A 20,984-nucleotide genomic window follows, 5' to 3' on the forward strand; every position below is an offset into this window, starting at 1 on the left:
TTCATAGCAAAAGGTGTATCTCTGAATTGTGCTGATTTTAACATGTATCGATCGACTTTTAGCGCGACTAAGCATTTCTAAAGAATCGGTTGTCCAGGTGGCTGACTGCATTACTGAAAAGTTTCCTGATTGCACTCTTGAAATGATTAAGATTGGGGATATTTTGATGTCATTTGGAAGCATGTCCAAGCCCGAATTGCACTGTAATAAAAAGTAGTGCCAGCTGAACTTTTGATTTTAGGCACATGGAAATTAAAAAGTCGCCTTCTAGTATTATAGTTGTGAATTTCTGAGGTTTTGGTAAAAACTGGAACAGGTAGGGGCACTTGACCCATAATAAATTTTGTGCACATGACATAATTTTAAAAATTTTACTCGACACTCTACATTAAAAAAAAAAAAATTGTTAAACATTGTTGTACATTTCTGTAAGAGTGTGCATAATTGACATGGCTCTGCTGATATTTAAATTGATGTTTAACTTTTACACGCACACACCATCACGTCCGTGACAAAATAATGTCTAACATAATTTAATAACAGGCAAAAAAATAGTATAGCAAAAACGCTAGTATAAATGTTTTTCATTCAGGGTAGTGAAGAAAAAACACACGCACTTTTTTCGTTATAAAACAGTTGTTTTATACCGCATTTGTTATCCCACGTATAAAGTAAGGTTTTGGGTGTTTATTCAGAAGAATGATTGCACCATTTCATTACAGTTGTCTGTAGAGCAGCGTACTGTAATGGTTCAGCTCGCTCTATTTGCAATTTGGACATTCAGCAATATCAGGCCAGCCAGAAATTCCACTCATCATCAATTGGCATGATTACGACATCCTCCTGACTGGGACAAACAGACATGTCAGGGAGTCTCGCGGAAGTGGGCGGAAGTTAGAGGTAAAACAATGACCCATGTTCACACTTTCTTTAATTTTGTGAATGTTTTATTTATTTGTTTGTTTGTTTGTTTGGCTGATTTATTTTGTTTGTTTATTTGTTTTTAATATCCAACAGAACAGCCAGCGAAGTATAGTAACAATAAATCCATCATACAAATAAATCAAACTCAAAATCAAATCAGTTAAAGGTGGGTAACCTGATTGACTACCAATTCCACGCTGTATAAATGTCGGTAATTCCATTAGGAATTAGTCACATTTACAAAAAAATTTACATATTCTTTTTGCATGAGTGCTTAAAAGGGATGACATTTTATGTTATACGTAAGTTTTAAAGAATTTAATTTTCCAAATATATCAGGTCACCTTCCTTTAAGCGTCTACTTGGAAGTATGATGTATGGTTTATAAGAGTGGCTCTCCAACTCAAGACCAAAATATACTGCCCATATTGGCATCCCTTAATCAGGGATGAGGCCTCTGGCGTACATGTATACAATCCAATCACAAACACACATTTCCCTAATCAAATTGAGAATCCCTGGACACGGTTACTGAATTATAATTCATTTGTTGTCATTCTACATGTTCCCTGCCCGCCTCCCTCCTACTTTAATATAGGTCATTCAAAATTACAAAAAGTATTATCAGTTGCTTTGTTTTTCCATGTTTTTAATCATAGTAGGTCAGGTGGGAATTATGAGCTTCTCGTTTATGTTGCAGCATCGAAGAATCGCAAAACCCAAGCCAAATTGGCCTCATGTTCAAACCCAAAGTACACCAAGCACAAGAATACTACATTCTTCAATAAGTCCATTAAATCAAATTGACCTTTCCTTGCTATAGGCAAAAAAATTAATACTTCATCTCACACTCGCAGAAAAGCGATCTTTCCACATCCACAGTTTACAATATTGGATCTTCTTATTCTGCTTCTTTTTTTTAAGTTCGAGGACGACACTACAGTGGAATGAACACGAAACCTTTATATCTTGCAGTATATCTATGACATTATGTTCAAATACCTTTTTTAATGTAAAGGAGATGATACGTCCCAAAATACAGACTTTTTAGTATGGAATATTTCTTCCCGAAGGACTAATATGAAAGGGGTCTGTATAAACCACACGGGTTAAAAGGTCTAACTATTGTATTCCTGATATGTACCTACAAGACGGTGATCTGTGACGAAGCACTTATAACCTCTATTCCTTTCATAGGCGGAGATCCTGGGTGAGGGTATACATTGACTGGGTATGGGCTGCTAAGGTTGGAATGTTGACCAGGGGTAACTATTATATTCCTGGTATGTACCTGGTAAGCACTGACAACCTCTCTTCTATTCATAGTCGTAGGTGAGGGTATACAGTCATTGTGTATGAGCTGCTTCTCTATTTAGCCTATTTTATCTTGGTATAAGTTCAATATGTATACATTCAATTAAAAGTCACTATGATTGCTGTCATGTCCTAACAGACGTTCCTTTTAATTTAACTATCATCATATATTTTTTTATTTTGCCTTTCTATAAAGCTGATTAAGTATCTGCCAATTGTCATCACGAATCCAATAGGTTTCCAATTTAGAAACATTTCCTTGTTTTCCCTACACTATATTTGCTGTTGATACTAAAGTCAGCTGCAATTCGGATTCCTTGCACTTGCTACTGCGTTATTAATATTTAGTAAGTAAAGTGATATCGAAGACTCGTTATGCTAATTTAAACAAAATATGATACGCGAAACGGTTTCATATTTCGTTCTCAAAATGGTTGAAGGTAAATATCGCGAGCCACTGAACTAAAACCTGTTACAATTATATTATTAACAACTGACTATTATGAAAGGTATGACCTTAATCTTCCACACTGTGAGTGTGAATTTCCTGAATGGGTAACTTGAAATCTACACCCATCATGTCTTCTATACGGGGTGTATGGATTTAAACTGAAATAGCCAAATTTCATCATGTGATGATTTCAATGTCAGTCACCGTTTGAGTTCGATTGCTCCAGAGCTTTGGATATTAGAAGCAATGTTTATGGTGCCAAAATCTCGCTTTGAATGGATAGAGTTGGGGAATGACTGAGGCTGTCAATAGGGTCACCCACTTTAAACAGGCGAAGTGAGAGACAATAGATATGAAATGGCAACTTTACATCATTTATTTTAGCGCCTCAAATCTGCGCCTGGATCTTGTTATCATCCAATAAACAAGAAAAACATGATTAACTTTTATTTGTGTGTCAGCTGCCTGGAAATTCAATTATATCAAATTAATTCGAATATTTTAATTCAATCATAATATCCAATCCACACTTAACCGAAGAGTCATTACCGCAGAATGTGATTACAATTAATGCTTCAGTGTTTAACGTAATTTTCATGTTGCGTTTTTGACCTTTTCACAGAAATGTGCTAATGTGAATGATCTACCGTACGAACGACGAGTCATATCATATATTTGAAAGTTTAGTCTAGTTTAGAAAACCCACTTTATTCTAATATTTTAATTTAGCTTAGCTTAAGATTGATCTAGTGTACTTAAAAGGGCATTTCGTGATCCACAGCCTCATCCCACCCCCCCCTCTACTTTTCTCAAAAAAAGTTGAGATTTTTATATCAATGGAATACTCTGGCTACATAATGTTTATGTACAAAATATTTCTTGCAGATTAATTCGTTTAGCAAAGATATCGCGAAATTTGAATTTCGTTCTGGTGCACCAGAACGTATTGTCTATGGAGCAGTGTAATACACATAATCATGCATAACTCGCAAACGCAAAATCGGAATCAACTGAAATTTTGGGAATATGCTTTTTTCGTGGATATGTACTGAAAAATGTCATAAAAGAGGATGCTAGGATCACGAAATACTCCTTTAAGTGTACTTCAATTTAGATTTATTTCAATTCTTAAAGTATGCGTGAGAACTTGCGTGAAAAAATCTTAAACTTTCTCTATTATCTCATACCAAAGCTTGAAAATGAAACCACAATCGAACATTAAAGACAAAAGTAAATTTCATAAAGAGTGTGCTACAAACCTAGATATCAAAGCCATTCTTTGTAATTACTACTAGGCTATCAACATCACTTGATTATTGCAGCATCGTAACCACTTTCGTAATTTATCATCTCATCTCACTGCGCTATTTCTTCCATTTTTCCTTCGTAAAAATCTACTCAAACATTAAGGTTAAGTATCATACTTAAAGTAGTTAAATCCATTTTTAACCATTTTCTTATTCATACCCGCATTCTACTTTGTCGAACGGTTAACTTATCGGGTCAACAATACAAGTAGTTTAAAACAGGCCCGAGGAAAATGGCATGTTTACTAAATAGTTGTGTTTATATTGACCTTATTTTGATCAAACTCGAAACGTTATTTTCGGAAGTACTTGGAGCCTTTAGTTGCGCTGCTTTTATGCAGGTGTACTCTTAAAGAATAACCTGATGATCTTCAGAAAGAATTGAAGTGACAGTGATTAGGCCTACTTCTTGAGGGTACAACTCAAAGAGAATGCTCCAAATGATATTCTATTGAAAGTTTAAGCAATCTTATGAGCAACCGTACATTTTATGCAGACTGCTTTGTATGCATTTTATGAACAGAGTATGCACCATCTTTAAGTGGCCTTGTGGCAGTTTTTTTAAACGGCTCTTTTCAGAGCGATCATATTTGATTTAGTAACGACTCTTCAAGGTTCATGATTTATTTCTTCAAGGATCATTCTGCATTGAACGACTTCTTTTGAGAGTGACATGAGGCATTATGCTGGGTACCCAATATAACATTTAACACATGGAAACGTACCAATTATGCTATAATCCAAACAATTTTGTCTAGAATCTTAAAGGGGTTAACCCTATCGGTTTGGGAGATGTATTCTCTTCGTATTCTCATACAATGTCAAATATCGTCCTCTTTATGCATCTATGTGATACGCGTGAATTGCATTCTGGTCAGGCATCTCGAAACAACTGCCGAGTGCAAGTCCCGATGGAAACAGGAATTGTTTCGCCGTGGCACTGACAACCAGCTCGCCCCTGTACACCTTTATACCGGTCATTCATACTGATTAATCTTAAATAATATTACATATTACTGTGCCCATTATCATTCTTGACAAGATAGCCCATGTTGTATTTATTTCGCTTAATTATTTCTATATGTTTAGCTATATCATGCACATTTTCACATATTTATGATTTTTCGTTGTTTTATTTTTAACTAATTCTGTAATGGGGGAGGTGATCTCATAATTTTTTATATTCCTCGTATCATGCTTGACAATATAGGTCATGTTTTCTTATTTATTTCGCCACTTATGTATTTCTATATTTTTGTTTTTTGTTTTATATCATTATAGCGCCATCTATAGTTTGATATTATTAGATGCATTTTTGCGGACGAATTGGTACTGGGCTGAAACCTTCCGAATTTATTCCGATTTCATTCTATGACTACCCAAAATTTCGATCAAGTGGTAGCCACCAACAAGGTGGTTTTTTCAAGATTTCTTCGGAAATACATCGATTTGAAGCGTCAAATTTCAGAATGTTAATGATAAAAATACGATTCATTTTATGATATCAAAAAACTTATTAACAATGAGAAAAATCGGGGGGATGATGCTGTTGATCGGGTTAAGGGCCTTTAATCAAAGTTTGACTGTTTTACAAACGTATATACGGAGAGAGCTTGTACAATATTCGATACGCCAATCCTGTCAGACACACTGATTCTTTTCCAACATTGCATCGTCCACGGAATAAAGCATGGCTCGTATTTCCTGTGTGATTATTGTCCTATTTTTTGCTGTAAATCAACTAGTCACACAAACTCATTTATTTCCGCGACTAACATACCGTAAATGACAACAAGATATAGCAACTTGCAAATATGAAATGTCGCTCGATTAAACAGCTCACTTAACGAGATTAGTATGAGCGTCTATTTCGTTCAACTTCTACTAAAAACCTATATTCACACGATATTCTTGCATTTCATGTCAATATGTAGGGTATGACAAAAGCATGATGAAGTTTGGTACAATTTTGTGTAATTATTGACTTGCGCCTCAAGGTATATTGAGCCTTAAGCTATACTGATGTGAGTGATACATTGTCCAAATTAATATTGTTAAGATGAATTTGCATGTTCGATACGTTTATTAAAATCACTAAATTGTCACAATTAAAAGATTTTAATCACGACTTTACATTTCATACAAGATTTAAAAAAACCCGATCAATACGTGTACCTGGGGCGGTGGGAAATTTAGAAAAAAACACAAAGTTTTCCATGTGGAATACATTTTGAATGAAAAATAAAATACAAGACCAGTTGTTTTATAAGCATTGCAAACTTTGGAATTTGATTGTTTATTTTGTAGAACATGTAAAACAATATCAAATATATGATGTTTTGTTTAAAAGAGTTGCTCTCCAACTCAAGACCAATTTTACTGCCCTTATTTGCTGCAAATACTAAGGGATGAGGCCTCTGGTGCATATATGCACAATCCAATCACAAACACGCATTTTCATAATCAAATTGTGAATCTCTGGACACGGTTACTGAATTATAATTCATTTGTTGTCATTCTACATATTCCCTGCCCGCCTCCCTCCTACTTTAATATAGATCGTTCAAAATTACTACAAGTATAATCAGTTGCTTTGTTGGTTTGTTTTTATCATGTTTTTAAGCATAGCAGGTTAGGTGGGAATTATGTACTCTTCGTTTATGGTTACACAGCATTTCAAAACCCAAGACAATTTGGCCTCATTTTCAAATCCGTATGTAAATCATGTAAACGAAACTACCTTCTTCAAGACAAAAGTAAATATTTTATCTCACAATTGCCAAATCCACATTGTACCTAACCTATAACCAGAAAAATGGGAAAATTCTCATTCTGATCTGTTTTGTACTATAAAAAGGTGTCGTTTATGTTATTAACTCTGATGGTAATGAATCCTAAAAATTACTAAATGAGATGAAAAACACAAACAAAATCATGAAACAAGTGAACAACAAATAATAAATTTAATGTTTTGATCAATATAATTGGTACTCTCAATTTGTACAAATGTAATAAATAATTATTAAATAGTGAACTACTTTTCAAATTAAATAATTTTACAACCAAAACTGCGGTGTGTTTTTTTTAATCGGGGGATATAACAGGACCACGAACAAGAAACAATCATAATAAAAAGATAAGATTATATTCAATTACCTTTATGTCAAAACAATATTCATCCTTTCGAATACATCTGCTCATTTCCACACAATCTGTGCATTAACTAATAATAAAAGTACACTTTGCTATAATATTTTAACAGCTTAATAAACTCAATTACTTCCCCTATGCATGTTGAGGTTGTCAACTTTCACACTAAATTATCACATTTAAACTCATTCTCATCTGCGCGAAAAACGTACTTTAGTTTGTCACTTTTGATGGCATCTATACAAATTATTTTGACATTATTTTACAGAACAGATACTCTCATACCTTTTGATGTGGGTAACATTATTCATCTAAATTCAAGTAATAATGTCTGGTATTTGTTAACAATGTTATAACATTTACAAAACATCCCTTTAAAAATGTAATAAAATTAGCACAATCAAATCTATCAATTTAAGAGTTTTATATTTTGTCATAAATTCATTAGAAAACCATGCAAATGACTTTCACTCATTATTACAGAATGACAACCTATACGTGTTCTGCATTCATTATGGTTATTGATTCCATCAAATTTTAAAATCCATTTTGTATGTTTGTCTCGAGGACAAATTTTCGTCGTGCTTTTTTGAAACAATATTGCACTGATCAAATATGCCTTCTGTTCTCGTGACTGACGCTGAACTGGTTCCATCAAACAAATTGGGATGAAATGCTTATCTATAATTGAACAATAATAATGAATGAAGAATCATATGAAAACTTTAAATGTCGGCTTTATTGGTTTTTTTCATGAAATATCATATTTTGATCTCTGCTTCTATTTTTGCAGTCTCTATTCTTCTTTCTCTATCTCCCCCTCTTTGCCAAGCTAAACATTTATAAATTTTATCGCCAAATCGCCTCTTCGTTCATTTATCGTACTTAACTAAGTGTAAGATATTGGTTTCGTGAGCTATATGGTCTGTGATGCCTAATTTTTAGATCTTCTTAATCTGCCTTAATCTGTGTGTGGGGGTGGTTGTACGTGGGGGTGTGGTTTTTTTTTTTTTTTTATTGTTGTTGTTGTTGTTTTTTGTTTGGTTTTTTGTCGTTTTTATCTCCATAGACTCCACAAGTTTCTCTCGCTCCGCTCCTTGCCTTCCTTTCCGCTTCCCTCCTCTCCATTTATCTCCCCTCCCTCCTTATTTCCTCCAGACAGACAGACACACAGACAGCCAGATAGACACCCCGACACACACACCGACAGACAGACAGACACACAGACACATCGACACCCCGACAGACAGACATCCACACATACAGACACCCAGACAAACAAACAGACAGACAGAGACGTATACGCAGACCATTTACAGACAGTATATGTATATAAATAAACGAAGGAACAAAACAAGAAACATCAATTAACTAGCAGTGAAAGAAAACAAATGGCAGACATAAAGCGATCCACTACTTTTCAAGTGTTTACAAAAAACGGTCATTTGCCTAAAAACGTTGGCGGTTCAATGATCAATCGTTATCGCTTGGCAGGCGTTTGCTTTTTTAAGCCGTAGACATGGATCGTACTTATCGTTACTACAGAGCATTATACGGTACCGACAACGATTCATTGGGTAGTCAATCGCTATGTATACCTACTAATGGTCAACAGAACACCCATAGTATGCATTAGTGGCCATATTCTCGAAAACACACATTTCATTTTTTAGTTAATGTTATTTCGTCAACGGAAAGTTAATCATTCGATAATTGTATAAGTCAACCACCAAAACACCAACTGATGTAAATACTTTTGGACTCATTAGGTCTTTTTATAACAATATCATTCAGTTCTGTTTTCTGATTTCCTGTTGTAACTTCCAATATTTGGATGACAACTGATGTAAATACTTTTGGTCTTTTTATAACAATATCATTCAGTTTCTGTTTTCTGATTTCCTGTTGTAACTTCCAATATTTGGATGACAAGGCCCATTGATTAGTTCTAGAAAGGGTGAAACCCATATTCATTTATGTGGCATTGTTTTTTGGTTATTAAGTAGATGTGATGAAACCGAAGACAAAACCAGAGATCAATACGCAGTACAATGGACATGCTTAAAGCCATATTGTACGATCTAATAATAGGATATCGGTTATATTTTATTTATTTCTGTGTGGGGGGGTGTGTGTCTACCGAAATCCTAAATTTAGATGCATATTTTAATAAAGCTAAACTCATATTTAATTATCACACAAGCCAAGCAAAAGCCCCTCTTTGCATCCGTGAAATAGTGTCTGCCATGCTGACATCAGGTCCGTCCTTTGACCTAGTTATGATGCGGGCAAATACCTAAAGTATATAGACGAAGTAAACTATAGGTCAACTCTGGCACTTCTGTCCAGTCATTAAAAGCGATGAAATACTGAGTAATGACCAATGAGTTACCTCGTTTCTTTCTGACCCGGATAACAGCACCTATTTCATTGGACAAGATCACGGCGCATATCGTTAACGACTCGTATGAAATGTCAATCTGAGTCGACTTTACTCAGCTGCTTCAAAGTATTACAAACGTAGATCGACTAAGATTGCGGTGGAACGGCTATTTTAGACAAAATGTCACGTTTTGCATCACAGGAAATGACCCCCACGCCGCCCTTTTTTTAATATTTCACGTTAGAGCTTTGAAGATAATGTATAAATTAGACAAATAAATGGTTTTTACACAAGATAAATTTACAATGATTGATCTCAATTTTTCAAATACTAATTTATATATTCCATATTCAAAATTAAATATTTGATGTTGCATACTTTTCGATGTCACGAAAAGTATTCATCATCGAATAGTCGTCTTTGAATATGCATGGCGTACCATCTTAGCACAAGATCGATCTGATTACCATAATTGCAATTCATGCACCTGTGCATGAATGGCCGACTATGAGAAATAACTGGGAGCTTTTAATTTCTTAATGCATGCTGTCTGTAAAACGTCAAATACCAGCAGCACCCCGTCAGTGCTGAAGAAGTGATGCTCGGATGATCCACGAAAATTTCACGTACGAGCGTAAGTGAATTCTACTTGCTTGTGTGAATCAGTTGAAACTTACACCAAAAATGTTGGTATAATTTACTCCTTCTTTACAAGGGCAGTCAAAGCAAGATGTTAAGGACATATTTAGTCCCTATTTAGTCCCTGCTGATCTAATATTTTAGCCGGCTTTATCATGTGTATCTGCGTTTTGTTCACTTTCTTCAATCGTTCTGGCATACCAGATATCACGGGTAAGATAGCAGGGTAGGCAAACCGTTACTGGGACAACTGCATGTATTGTTCACGCGAAACTTGTTGTACTACTTTAGCCCACAATTAAAGCGAAATTGAATGTACAGCATATGAAGTGCGTGAGGAGCGAGAGAAAACAATTTTTAGCCAAAAATCAAGGTATAAAACCGAATATTGCCTGTATTTTTACAGTGAGCTTATTTATAGATCACGGAACTATTTGCCGAAACATGGAGGAACATTTGATATTGTGTCCCATCTCCATCGCAAAATGTGGAGGGGACATGTCCTCCCTGTCATCTACCCACCACCGCCTACCCCACCCCCGATTGACGCCCATGCGTTTGATTCACCATGTCTAGTTGTGCTCTTCCCGTTACCGGCTATACGACTCGTGCTTGCAACCATTTTCACTTGAGGTTTATTTTGAGCTTAAATATAGTTGGATATAAACGTCGTTGTTTTAGTTTTACCAAGGAAACAGATAAGACAATGAAATACAAAGGGAATCTAATAAAAAACTAGAATTGGAGAATACGTTGGGATTTTTTTCCACGCTCACACAACAATTGGAACACGAAATTAATGTACCTTATTTACAAAGTATTCGTTTACAAAAGGTAATGTATATTAATACAAATATGTAGCGATGGATGTTAATAATTTCATATCGAAAACCTACATGTAGTACACTGATTTGGAGTGATGGTGACCTGTTTTTTTGCAGCAACTCATTAAATGATAATCGAGGTTAAAAGCCATTTAGCCTTTCCATATATTTCAAGATCCTTGAAAATCTACGACATTATTTCCATCATGTCTAACAAAGAAAATACATTTATCGTATATTTAAGGCGCAATCAGTGATTCGATGGATACGAAAATCTAACAAATCATCAAAACTCAGATTTTTAAATTTTTGTCAAGAGAATGGGTAACTAACATCGCGGGAAGACTGAAAGACCAGAAAGACATAATACGAGTCATAGTTTAGTCAATTTTTCCGTATGGACACCTAGTTACATGCATGGTTCTTTACATCTATCAACAATGATGTTTTCTTTGTTTTTGCACCATATTCATATGGAAAATACCTGATGACTATTTTATTGACCTATTCTTCACAATTCTTACCAACTGATTCATTCTTTCGGTGGGATCACTGAAATTTAATTTAACAGTAGTACGAAAAAGATAATTTGCTATCAATGACAAGACATCCCACATTTAGAAGTAATATCATATTATTACACTGATATGCGGATACAAGTGAAATTGTTTTATCATTAACAAAGGTTCTGTTTAACAATAGGCATAGTGATGGATGGTAATGAAGACCCTACGACATATTGCATAGCCTGCTAAATGAGTGTATGTGGTAACCTTTACAGCCATGTCTCACATTTCTAATAATAGTATCATACAACGTTTTACATGAGACAAAATGAAAGTAAATATGTTACATGGTGTCCATGGATATGTTAGTGCCAATTACCGTAATGAGTATAGTTGGTAACCGCATAACTTCTTCTCATCTCAACCCAATTCTTCCTCCCTCCTTCCCAATATACTCGTACCTTACCTAACCTATCTCTATTTCTTCTTCTTTCATTTTCTTTGTGTATAATGCGATCACACAGTGTGAAAATTATCATTCTGCTCTACTGCGTGTCTTTTTCTCAGGTATATTCCCGGGGACTTTGAACCCAGAGGGATGGAAATAATACCAGTGTTATCGTGATGACCACACGTTAGAATCGTTTGATACTTAAGCCGGGTTATATAAAGGGTATACAACATTTTAATTAATAACATTTCAAAAAAAAATTGAAAACTTTATGCGAAACATTCTAAACAGAATGTTATATAAGTGTCGACAAAATATTTTTAAAAATGTTTGCCCAAAATATTTTACAAAAACATTTTAAAAACGTTTCCATGACCTTTATATAACTGGAGATTTAAATTTTACATTTTCAATATACATTTTACGAATATTTTTGTGTTTGCTGGGAATTCTATCATTCCCACTGTATTCCTATATTTGTAGTATCATATTACGAGTAATCACGGGAAAGATAAGCATGAGAAAAACGTGTCTTACACAAACTCTTATACACGGAAAAAGGTCTCTAAATATCAACACATTGATCCGTTGATACGTGGTTACTCCTTCGCTTGGCTTTGCTATTTGGCGCTGATGGGCGATGACTGGCATCTTAGCTTATATCTTAAAATCAACTGGGTTCTACGCGGTCTGTCTAATCGCTAATAGGGAAACACCATTATCTGTTTCGGACAAATTGACATTCCCATTCTATTGACAAAGGAGTTCTGATTTTCACAATAGGCTGGGTAATTAACGCCGCAGCCAGACCAAGTTGAATCAATGGTCCAAGATTGCAGTAGTTGAGAAAGATTGTGCTCTCATGCTCTAGGGTATATATATATATATATATATATATTACGTACTTACGTATATATATATATTACAAAAACACATTGTTTCTCATTTGCATTTCTCCCAATTTCCACCATATTTTGAAGGTCTGTGTTTCAACGATGTCTACTTCCAGGCCGAACAAAGGGGTTTGCGTCAACTAGCCGTTTCTGGCAATGGATATTTCGGAATTACCATACGCATTATTACGCAGGCTAAAATATCAAAGGGAGCCATATATTTGGCATAGTGACGTATACATTTATTTCCTGTTTGTGACTGTTAGATATACCAATTCCTAACAAACGGATTGACACGAACTACTTTGGGTGTGATTTCGAATAACCTTCTCAAATTGTTTTACTTGTGAATTATTAGGTCATCCGTATCAGGTCTATGATGACATATTCAAGAAAAAGGTTGAACCGCAAATATAGCTCTGAGTCTCTGACAGGTTGGCCTGTTTATATTCACGAACTACTTGACTAGAAATTATATAAGAGTTCAATATCCTTGATGTTCTTGACCATTGATGGTAATAAATCGATTTCGAATTATACAAAATCCACTTGTTATCAAATTTAAACAGCTCACTATAAAGCAGTATACAGATTTTTATTGTACGTACAATATTGTATGTATAATGTGTATGTTATTTAATCTATTGTTATTCTATTTCAGTATTGTTTAAGTTCTAACGAATGTTTGATGACGTAAAATCGATAATATATTTCTGCTAGATATTGTATGTAACATATTATCGATTTTTCGTCATCAAACATTCGTTAGAACTTAAACGTTACTGGAAATAGAATGGCAATAGATTAAATAACGTACATATTGTACATACAATATTGTACGTACAATACTCGGAGTCTGAAGCGCGCTTTATGGTCCGCTTCCTATAATGGTACTCGCAGGGTATTTAATTTCCTGATCAACCTATACAAGGTTTTGAAATAATGGAGTGCTAAGCTGTCAGGAACCAGCAATGTATACATCGAAATATGATTACTCGTGTACGTGAGGTGTAAGGTTACTTACGTGGGAAAATACCCAAAACAATGCATTGTAAGAAACTCAATTCTTTCCATCCAAGACAATGGATGTAAATTAAAGGAACCGCTCTTTGCCTTACGAAAAATCAAATATGTCTCTTATATATATTATCAGCTGCATGTATACGATGCTTGGTTTTATCACTATAGTTGTGATTTCTAGTCACAGGATCGAACAAGGAAAAAGATCAAGACGCCTTTGCAATTAGGGTTCAGAAACTCTGAATACCAACACATATTAGCATGTGTCTTCTTTTACTTCTCTCAGAATTATGCTATGCAAACCACAGAATATAAGATTCACGTCGTGTAAAATATCAAAGACAAAAAGCATCAGACATATACCAAATCAATGGCAAAATGCCCGAAGAAACTTAAGCACTTTGGTGTCGTTATCAAAATTAGGTTAATAAAATCACAACGATTTTAGTTACACCCACACTGATCGATCCATTCATATCATATTTTGTACGATATAGGTAAACGGATAAAATAGTTCTGCTGAGCCCTCCTTCCATTTTGCCTATAGTGGCATACAGTCCAAATATTTTGCTTCCGTCTCAATAGAGAACAAGTGATATGACCGACCTAACTGTGTTAAAGCAGAACTGGTAATGTATACGCATCATGCATTTAACCTTTAAAAGGCAGGTGTCGACATTTAGGTCCAATAAATTATATATGCTTAAGTTTGCATTAAAATATACCCAAATTTTTTTTCCAGAATACCCTGTTTTGTTTAGAGATGTTTGTGATATGCATTGTCAGTTCCAAGAAGATGCAACGACTCAATGCTATTATGGTATATCAGGATTTGATCAAGATACTTTTCGCCGCGAGGCTTATCAAATGATACTACTGATATTGCAGCTCGCGGGGATTGTTCAGGTCAAAAGCTCTTTTTGTAATATAACACAATGGACACATTTGCAATACCATCCCGTCGGCGTATCTATTCTACCTATATTAAAGAATCTTGTCAAGATACCAAGTTGATTTTAATATCTTCAATGTCGTATACATTGCAATTTCTAATCTAACAAAGTCTCCCCTGGCGACTTTCAACTTCCACGCAATGGGAATCGTCAAGAAGTACATACTCGCCCCTAAAGATACCAGGAATTTTAAATACAAATTCCGAACGACAAGAGAATAAGTTCTATACTAAAAATGACGGGTTGTTTACGGAAAGGTGAGTTCCGACTAAGGAGGGGGGTTGTCGAATGCAGACGTTTTATTCTACTTACAATTTCATTTTGTCTAGAGTAAAAAGCATAGTGAGTCGCGTGTGTAACTTCAGGCATTCAACATTCATTATTGTTTGTACTATCTTAGAATGTGAGCTACAAATCGACCATGATGATGTTAATGATAATTGGATGGTGAATTATTAAGTCATCCGTATCAGGCCTATGACTACATATTCCAGAAAAAGTTGAACCGCAAATATAGCTCTGAGTCTCTGACAGGTTGCCCTGTTTATACTCGCGAACTGTTGACTAAAATTATATAAGAGTTCAATATCCTTGATGTTCTTGACCATTGATGGTAATAAATATAAAATCATACAAAACGACGTTGCTCCTCACCTCCTCGGTTTCAGGGAGTGAGGACTCAGGAGGTTGTACTAGTCAAGTTTTAATCCTTTGTCTCCACTCAATTTTGGGCTCTTCTGGATATAATGTGATGGAACATAATGGATGAAACATAAGCTGCGAGTCGTGTGAACCCTTTTCAATACAGAGAGCAAAAACTGTTGCTAGAGATCCTGATGATAGAACAGGGAGATAAGACACATTTAGGAGGTATTTCACGTCCAGCATGTCCAGTGATTTTACGATACTGGCTGTCAGAACTGAACCCGTCCAAAACTAAACAACATATGGTATTTAATTCTTCATCCGTTGTTGTGTGCAGTTACATATCATGGTAAAGCAATCCTTGCAAAGACCGACTCCCATTATGAAAAGCTACCTTTTGCAGCGATTAAGAAACCCGTCGACAGGAACACATGACACCAGTTGAAAGGAGTTAGAGAGGGAGCCGAGTGATTTTCTTCGAAAGGTTCTGAAAGCCATTTACATCAGAATCAAAAGACCAAGACTGAATCGAGACAAAGGTTAGAACTTGACCAAGTCTAGGAAAACCTGCTGACCCCCGGACAAATAATTATTCTGGGATATGTTATAGCAGAGACATGCAATGCTTTGAGACAGTTATAGGTGTGTAATATTACCATATTTACAAAACGTCCTTTTTAACATTTGATACAATTAGCACAATCAAATCCATCAATTTAGGAGTTTGTCAATCATGAATTATATAGAAAACCACGTAGCTTTACTCATTATAACATGATGACAGGCTATACGTGTTCTGCATTCATCATGCTTATTGATTCCATCAAATTCTAAAGCAAATTTTGCATATGTCTCGAGGACATAATTCGTCGTGCTCTTTTGAAACAATATTGCACTGATCAAATATACAAATGATGTCTTGTTTTTTCGTGACTGACGCTGAACTAGTTCCATCAAACAAATCGGGCTGTTAATAATTATCTGTAGTTGAACAATGATAATAATAATGATTGATATAAAAACATCAAATATCGCCTTCATAATCATCTTTTTCAATAACTATCGTATCTCTTCTTCTGTGTCTGTAGTAGCTCTCTTTCTGTCTATCTCCCCGCATCGTCAAGCGGAAAATTGATAAAATTGAGACTTCGTTTTATTTGTTTCATCCTCCTACCTCCAAATCCCTTCTTTGTCCATCTTACTAGATTAAGTAAAAGATACTGGCTTCGTAGGCTGTATATTTATTATGTGATACCTAATTTGTGGATCTTGTATGGTTTTTAATCTGTTTTGTGTTTTGGTTGTTGTTGTTGTTTTGGTTTTTTTGGGTTTTTTGTTTTTGTTTTTGTTTTTGTTTTTGTTTTTGTTTTTGTTTTTGTTTTTGTTTTTGTTTCTTTCTGTTTTTGGTTAAATTCTTATTCTTGCATATCTTTTTTATCTTCATAAACACCACAAGTTTCTGTCGCTCCTCTACTCCCTTTGCATTTCCTTCGCTCTTCCCTCCTATCCATTTATCTCCCCTCCCCTTATCCTCTCCTCTCATCTTCTCTACCATTAACATTTCTTTCTGCCCTCTCCTCTCATCTCATTTCCTCTCCACTTCGTTAGCAAACCTTTAGATATAAAGTCTAATTTATATCTGCCTCACCGTGCATTTGTGCGTAATGCAGTTCAGCTGTGACGTCACTATACTAAATATTACTTGTGCATCTACAAAAACCGGTTATTCAATGATGAATCGTTATTTCATAAGCCATAGCACTAGATCTTACTTGTTGTTGCTACAGAGTACTATTCAATGGGGTGGTCAATCGCTACATTTACTTCAGAGTTAATATTTTCATTTTATATTCTGAACATGACCAGCTCATCAAATGCCTACCAGCACAAAACTGGGCTCAAAAAGAAACTTATAATTTTTCACAAGGTCATATCTTAAAATCCTGTCCATAAAAATGAACTAAAATTGCATACAGGGTTACTTTAATACTCTTCCCTAAACATTGGTCAGTCACCAAACAATTGTCCAACTGACACAACAGCAATATGCACTGACATGGAACAGCTTCCTGGACCACATTCACAGCCCAATAATCGGCACTCAACACAAGTAGTCTGCGAGTAAGTGGAATAGTGTGGAACAAGACCTGTTTCTTGAAGAAAGTGTGTGAAATGCAGAAGCAGCCCTGTTCCACACTATTCCACCTACTCTTAGCCAATTATGCCTTGTGTAAGTATCTTGTACGCATTCGTACATATTTCTTTTGCTGGGTGCCAATTATTCGCCTGTAGATGTGGTCCAGGAAGCTGTTCCGTGTCAGTGCATTTTGCTGTTGTATCAGTTAGATAACTGCTTGTGGTTAAAGACCACTAATAGGCCTGGGCGATACATTGAAATACGACGAGGAACTATTTGTTTTCATGGCATTCGAAAAGACTGCATTAAAATCGCTGAAATTGATCAAGTTATATAGCCAAAAAGTACTTTTTAGAGTTTGATGCTTCAAAATGGTACATTTTCTCTCATTATATGACATTTTTGATGTAATAGTACCAAATTTCATACGCACGGCTTCGGTTTTTAGTAAATAGTCGCCCTATCATATTGTAACTTTCAGCTTCGAGGGCGCACTGTCATTTTAAGGTGTTTACGGTTCAGTGCGTTAAAACAAGAAAAGTCTCAGGTCAACCTATGTTGAATTTTTTGATCATTTGGCATCTAAATCATATAGTTTCACCTGATATTGGTGACATTGAACTGTGAGAGTTCTGAATATGAGAAAATTCCACCCGAAATTAGGCATTTTCCCATTGAAACACGTGTAATACATAATTAGTGGTATTTAACCTTGTGTGTTTAGAGTAGAGTGTTGAAGTAAACCTGTGGTTAATTTTATTCATTTTTATGGACAGGATGTTAAGATATGACCTTGTGTAAAATGTCTTGTGAAAAGTTTCTTTTTGAGCCCAGTTTATTAATATTAGTTTTGTCTAACTTCTCTCAATCATGATAGATAAACCACCAATGTATGTTTTAAAGTTCGACAAAGAATATAAGATTTCATGTCGTTTACAATATCAAAGAAAATCGAACTTGATAAAGACATAACACATCTATGGCGCAATGCCCGATGAAACCAAACTGAAGCACATTGTTATTGTTATCAAAAATAGGTTAATAAAATCAAAAAGATCAATTCATATCAGATATTTTAATGTTATGAAATAAGAAAACGGATAAAACAGTTTTGCTGAGCCCTCCCTCCTGATCATTTTGCCTTTGATGGTAATACGATAGTGGAATGCAGTAAAAATATTCTGCTTTTGCATCCGTTTCAATAGTGCGACCGAGTTTATAGCGGAACTGGTGGTGTATACGCAACATGTATTTAACCATTCAAAAGCAGATGTCTACATATAGGTCCAATAAATTACATAATTAAATAAAGGTACAGAACATTTCTGTATGTTTAATTTCGTATTCAAACATGTATTCAAATAAGTACAAGTATACCTAGTTTGGATTGAGAGGTTTTTGAGATACGCATCACCAGTTATGAAACACTCATATCAATAGTAATTGCATGCAAAGACTCAATCCCATTATGGCATATCCAGGTTTGACGAAGACACTTTTAGCCGCAGGGTTTATCAAATGGTACACTGATATTGCAGCTCGAGGGGATTGTTCAGGTCAAAAGCTCTTTTCATAGTAGAATACAATGGACACATTTGCAATACTATCCTGTCGGCGTATCTATTTTACCTAGTTTTAAGAATTTTGACATGATACCAAGATGATTTTAATACCTGAAATGTCGTATACATTGCTATTTCTAATCTAACAATGTCTCCCCTGACGACTCTCTATTTCCATGCAATTGGGAGATTGTCAAGAAATGCATACGCGCACCTACAATTCCCGAACATTTGAATATAAATTCCGAGCGACAAGACTATAAGTGTCAAAAATGGGTTGTTTACGGAAAAGTGAGTTCCGACTAAGGTAGGGGGTTGTCCACATGTAGACGTTTTTGCCTCATTACATTATCACTTTGTCTAGAGTAAAAAGCATCATGAGTCGCGTGTGTCGTGTGTAACTTCAGGCATTTAGCATCAAATAGTGTGTACTTTCTAAGAATGTGAGCTTTAATTTGACCATCATGACGTTGGTAACTAGTATTATTATGATATTGCTGAATGGTCAGAAAATAAAAACATGACTTAGATTCGTACATTTTAGATTGTTATGGTGGTCCAAATGAGAGGTTTGAATGTTTCCGCCGCTACTGGTCCTAGCTCCGCAGCTCCTACCATGCATATGTCTCTTACCTTTCAAATAATATCTCTGACATCCTTTAATATCTCTTTAGTACCTTATAGGACTACATATTGCATTTCTTTGCAAAGTGCGTAAAATGCATTTACTAAGGTTTTTTATCCATAAAGATGGGACGGAATGTCAATGAACAGGTAAACTTTAACCAAATTTTATTAAACCAATACTGGTTCCAGCTGAAAATATACGAATGTTTTCCCCTGTTCAGGCTAATGTATGTCCAGGCGGGCATTTCGTAAGCTTGACCGACAGTATTATGTAATCAATCACTGATTGGACTAAATATATATATTCAATAATATTAGATTCGAACCGACTCTACCCTCGTAGGCGCCAAACAATAACAAACAATGCAGTAGTTTTACTGTAAATTTACCGATTAACCGATGACCGAGTTGGCTATTTTGCCAGATTTTTTGACATTTCATTATCAGATTAATTCTGAATGTTATCCCAATAGGTCAATTACATCGCCTGTCAATCACCTGACAAATTGCAAAAGTGACATCTTATGAGTTTCATATTTTTCAGGTTTGACATTTTTGTAATCTGAATGGCCAATAATAAACCCCAAAATTTAGATGCATACTTTTATATGCTGAGTTCATATTTAATTATTTCATCAGCGAAGATTTTATCCACAATTGGTTGGTAAAATAGTGTCTGCCATGTTGACACCAGGTCCTTTGACCTAGTTATTATGCGGGGAAACACATCCAGTATAGCTAGACAAAGTAACTATAGAGGTCAACTCTGGCACTTCATTAAAAGCGATGAAATACTGAATAGTGACCAAGCTACCTGGTTTCTTTCTGATCAAGATTACAAGACCTATTTCATTGGACAAGATCGCGAAGTGTGTCGCTAACGACTCGTATGAAATGTCAATTTGAGTCGACTTTACTCAGCTGCTTCAAAGTATTACAAATGTAGATCGAATAAGATTGCGGTGGAACGGTTATTTTAGACAAAATGTCACGTTTTGCATCACAGGAAATGACCCTCACGCCGCCCTTCTTCTTGGGCATTTTGTATGCGGACTTTGTATAGTCTGAATTGGTAAATAGCTCGATGTCTCGATTTGAGAAATTTGTCAGGGAGGTTGGTGTTTGCATATCCTCGTTAGAGCTATATATATCTTGGTGTATAACGGTAATGTTTTATTTTTCTAAAAACAAGATAAGT

Source organism: Amphiura filiformis, chromosome 1 (assembly GCF_039555335.1).
Source record: "Amphiura filiformis chromosome 1, Afil_fr2py, whole genome shotgun sequence".
NCBI classification, from domain to species: Eukaryota; Metazoa; Echinodermata; class Ophiuroidea; order Amphilepidida; family Amphiuridae; genus Amphiura; species Amphiura filiformis.